Source organism: Protopterus annectens, chromosome 9.part0 (assembly GCF_019279795.1).
Source record: "Protopterus annectens isolate FY-2018-M chromosome 9.part0, PAN1.0, whole genome shotgun sequence".
NCBI classification, from domain to species: Eukaryota; Metazoa; Chordata; order Ceratodontiformes; family Protopteridae; genus Protopterus; species Protopterus annectens.
In genome coordinates, this window is record NC_056743.1 from 1,640,100,759 (window position 1) to 1,640,106,623 (window position 5,865).

The following is a 5,865-nucleotide window of genomic DNA, read 5'->3' on the forward strand; positions in this document are numbered from 1 at the left end:
TGGATATACCACATATCCACGGAATACATTTCCTATAATTGTTGAATGACTGCGCTTGAATGATAAGTTTGTGATAAGGTCCAATATATCTGCGGCATATTGGTAAATTAAAAGTAGATTCCACGAATGAAGCCTGGTGCTCAAATACACCAGAAACCATTTATATGTTACAGAACAGTGAAAATCAGTTGTTATGCTTTCACCACAACAGTGAGCTTCATCAGAACAATCACTATCTGTCTACATTTTAATATACACAAAAAAAATGGTTTTCCAGGTTTGGTCCAGGTTCATTAACAATACCCATCTGTGTGGGACATTGCAGACACTACACCCCTGTACCACACTGCACACCATTGGCTGGTGGCATGATGCCAATGATTACCCCTTACCCAGCCTTGTACAGCCATCTTACACACCCATGAAGCAATGCACACATGCATGTCAGTACTGGCACCTTGTGTCTGCATGTGGGGTATGATGCTCCCAACCACAGTCACTCCCAGTATAACTCCCATTGGCATACCAACAGATGTCAAACACGTTCACATGCCCTAGCCCATAGAACCTCCGGATATCCCCTGTGGTGCATGTAGTACCTGTGCATTACTGCAGTGTGACAAACTATGTAGTTAGGGTGTGTATTTGTGGGCCTGGCAAAGAGTATCAATGTGAGTCCATTAGAGAATGCAGTTGTGTTGACAATGACATCTGTTCATGTGGACAGCCATGTTTGCTACACCTAATGTATGTCTACTATATTTCTGTTGCAGATGTCACTCACCAACACACATATGGGTTCCTACAGCACACCAACATGGCAGCTTTGTGGCACACGGAGTAACTGCATGCACTTGTAATAGTAATGACTTGTCGTCAGGGGTCTGACCACTGTACTGGTAGGTGTGTGACAGACAATGCTTATATTTTAGTCTCTAAGCCCTTCTCTGATGTACTTTGCCTCTGTCTGTCCCTCCCACACACTCTCTGGTGGATGTGGAGGTGTACACCTGCTCAGCAGCAGCTTGTTCAACATAAGTGGTGGTCATGATCAGGTGATGGCCTCTGCACCTATTGCAGTCCTCCTCTAGCTGATTGCATGTGGTACAGCTGTGATGATGTTCCCATAGCCTTTCGCATGAAAAACACAGTACAATATCCAGGGACATCTTGTTGGTGTTTCCCCATGAGAGTCACTGTGAGTGGTTCCTGGATCTGGTGTTTGGAAACGGAATCACAGAAGATATCTGGATGTTCCTCAAACAACATACACAGTGGGGAAATAGCCTACAGGCAGGAGGGTGATGTGCCAGACATGACTACAGCATGGTGTAGCTATGCTTCATTGAGACTACTGCCTGTTTAACAAGTTGTGTGTGGTAATGGCTATTCTGCATGTTTTACAACTGACAAGACAATGATCTGTTCATGAGGGACCCCATCTGTAGGGCCATCTGTGGACTGGTCAGTGTGTGGAACCATTTGTTTCCTGTGTTACTCACTGAACACACATCTGAGAACAGCAGGAGCATAGTGTGAGGATTGCAGCCAGTACATGGTGATAGTGATATGTTACTGCCATCACATCCCTGACTGGACATATGTCACATGGAACAGTGGTATGACAGACACTGTCTGGGGTTCCAGTGACATGCCAATAATGGGCCACTGTTCATAGCTGCAGTCACACGTTTTCTACACTTTGTACAGAAGTCATGCAGTATATATGCATGTGTTGTGCTCCCTCTGCAAATGTATACCATCTATTGTGTTGGTTTGATGGTCATATCTATGCATGCTGTTGTAAGTATTCCTGAATGCTGTTGACTATTAGTAAGTCATATCTGTGTTTAAACTGCAACACCATAGGATGTATGGGGGGTTTGGAGGTCCTGACAGAACCTCCTGTCTCACTTCAGCTGGCCATGGCACCGGGCACCAGCACATCTGGGGCCCAGCCTTAGACCTCCACCTCTGTTGGCTCTGCACCACCTTCTGGTGGTACCGCCACTGAGGATGCGGCTTGTCCCTCCCTGGGAGCAGGTCCAGACAGGGATATGTCCGCTATTGTACAGTTCCAGATGTGGTGTGTAGGGGGCTCAATAAGGGGTTTCAAGGCCAGATACACCAGCTCAAGGGCAGAGTGTTGCATTTACAGGGTGAAGATGCCCGTCCTAGATAGCCCCCAGCACTGTCACCTTTGCAGCTGTTTTGGTGCATTGGTGGTTGCCCATGGCTGGGGACCTCTGTCCCACTGTTTACATCTGCGGGCTCATGGGCTTGTGAATGCCAAACACCCTTCCCCGTCTGAGGTGTATCCCCACACGTGTGTCATATACCAACCCTGTATGCTGTGTTGTCTGTCATCCTACCCTACCTATCCTCCACAGGCATACCTACTCTCCTTCCCACACATCCCACTCTCACCCTACGGAAACATAAGGCCAATCAGTTCCTAGAACAACATTTGCCCGATACATAGCTGTCCATTTCACACACACGTGTCCACTGGACACATGTAACCCTTTTAATATGCATCACAACATACTCCTGTTGTCCTCACCCCAGTCTCTCAGGTGCACTATCCTAGTATGCACATGACTCTTAAATATTTCAGGTACACGTGATGCAGACTACCCCATTGTACACACAACACTACCGGTCCCTCTATGGTTACACCATTTACCTTTATCATGATGATGATGTCACACACAGCACCTTGCAAGAATACTGCTCTCACATAATGATTGGACAGGAACTGTTGTATTAATGTAAATAACATGCACAGAGTGATGTATACAGCCAATGTACAAATGTTTGCATGCATGAATGACACATGTCTGTCTGGGGGAGTCTTGATATTACATAGGACAACACCACTACATAATAATACAGGTGTCGCTGGTGTTTCCCTTTACATTAGTTTGTAATGTTTTGTTGTCACATGGTATGTTCCTGATATATCTCTTTATATGTATGTACCTATATGCTGGACATAAACACTCACACATACATCTACATGATGGAATACATTTCCTATACTGTTGAATGACTGCGCTGAATGATATGTTTGTGATAAGGTCCAATGTCTGTATATCTGCCATGGCATATTGGTAAATTAAAAAGTAGATTCCACGAATGAAGCCAATGAGTGCTCAAATACACCAAAAGAAAACCAGTTTATTGTGAACATACAGAACAGTGAAAAATCAGTTGTTAAGTGCTTTCACTCACAACAGTGAGCTTCATCAGAACAATTCACTATCTGTCTGAAACATTTTAATATACACAAAATTGGCGCCAAAGAAGCCGTCATGATGACGTATTCTTAAAAAAACACACATAACAAAATCCCAAATATCTAAAGCAACCAACAATTGCCAACTATAATAAAAGCTATTACTTAAAAACATAATAGATGAACATAATCTATTTGTTAATATACTGGGTACAAATCTGAGAATGACTTAAAAATTAACAACATTAAAAATGGTTTAAAATACCATAAAAATGCATACTAATTAAACACTACTACATATACATTATATATTTATTAGGGAATGCGGGGTGTAATCAAAATGTGATGTAATGCAATGAGAAATGTAGGCATTATATAACTCATAAATCCTGAGCGTAGGTATTGAAACCTATATAAAAAAAACATAATAATGTTCTTCCTTATACCCTATATAGAATTATCCTGATATTTAATGTTTAGTGGTAATCAATCTCCAGAATAGGTTTACAGGAGATAAAATCATTTAATCCAGGATAATTGGAAGCATCCAAATATAATTGCCACCAAATTTCTTTAAAATTCAATAATTTTTTGCTATCTCCACCTCTGGGATTAATGCCTATGATGTCCAAGATTGCAAATTTGAACTCATGGTTTACACCCATTTTATCAACATGTCTAAAGAGTGCATTGGTTAAATCTTTTTTATTAATATTGTATATGTGGTCATATATCCGCTTCTTGAAATTTCTTTCAGTCTTGCCGATGTAATAACAATTGCAAGCCCCACATATAGCGATGTATTTGACCATCTTCGTATTGCAATTTCCTTTTCTTGGCCTTATCACTCTTTGATATTCATTGTAAATACATATTTTGTCTGCTTCACATATGTATTTGCATTGGTTACAGGCTCCACATTTCCTGGTACTTCCATATATTAACTTCTTGTTGATCACATGACTAGACCCTGATTGATGTGTTGTTTGCCTGGATGTTGTTTGTAGAATTTTCTTAATGTTGTCCCCCATTTTAAACACTATACCTGGTTTGGGACCCACAATGTCTTTCACAGTGTTATCAGAATGTAATAGAAACCAATATTTATGTAATAATTCTATGATTTTATCAGACATATCTCAACCATATATATATATATATATATATATATATATATATATATATATATACATAGATAGATAGGTATAGATATATATATATATGTGTGTCTGTAAAGCAATACCTACCCCACGCTGCACTTACACATGCGTACTGGTGTTTATATATGCTTGACTTGCTTACTAGTGCCTTATTCATTATGACAGTGACACTTCACTCCAGTTATCTTTTAATTGATATTTTATGGATTATACAATGGACAGATGTCACAATATGTTCATGTACGGATTACCGATGGTACTTGGTATGTGATGCAGTGGGATTCGGTATGGGAATTTCTGTTTGTTAGGGGGTTGCTGTAACCAATGCACTATTGCTGTGCTGCTTCATTTGCATATATGCCCATATACCCATGGCTCTTGGTTTCCCAAACACACACCCCAACACTTCACTAACACTGCAGTCATCCATTCTCCAGTTGGATTCGCAGTGTATCCACACAAGTACACATTGACTGCTCCCTACTCCTGTAGACCCATCCCATCAGTTGACTCACTACACGTATCCTCAGGAATCCCTAACATTTAGTCCACAAACATTAGTGACATGAGTGACCAATAGGACACTAATTGCAATCTTTGCGTTATCCCACATGGGACATACTTGTCTTTATATCAAGATTAGATGCTTACTTCCTTACATACTTACTCCCGTTAACATGACACTACAATGAATTAATTAGTCTGACTATATGGTAACATACACGTTGCACATGAGAACTAACTATGTACGTGTTTGGCATGATTCTTCTACAAATAGACCCGTTTAGTATTTGGCATTGCCGTTGCAGGCAGATCACAGGGATAAATCCCTGTGTGAGACAGTCCTCACATTTGATTTATTTAGCACAGCACTGACTTCGGACATTGTACACACTTCTGCATTTTTGCTATTTCGTCCCTTCCCTCTTATGTACTACTTATTATTCTATCTACTGTCAAGGTTTGTAAGGGCACATTCATGTGTTTTTGTCCGCAAATGGAATGGATATATTACAGGGAATGCACTTCTACATATAGATGTATGCATGTGTGTATGCATACATTCTTATAACTAACTTGCTGGCCTCCACAAGGTGGTCCAATTAGAACCAGGCCATTCAAACATGACAAGCCTGGATCCATAATTAAATACTCATGGTTCCTTGACCCCACCCGAGTTCAACATACACCCAAACTATCCATTATCCAGTTGCTTTCACAGCCATGACACACCTACACACATTGCCCTACCCCCATCGTTAGGGGCACTACATGTATGTTGTCCCAACACATGTATTATCATGCTCTCCCACCATTTAGTCCTTGAACCTACCTACCCTTGTTTGAGTAATGCACGGAGATCCAAATATGCTGTCACTTTTTGGTAGTCTCACTGGGGACTTCCCACTGATTGTTTGTAAAGTAGACTTAGCAGATCAACAATGTTACTCCCACTGGTGAAACCCT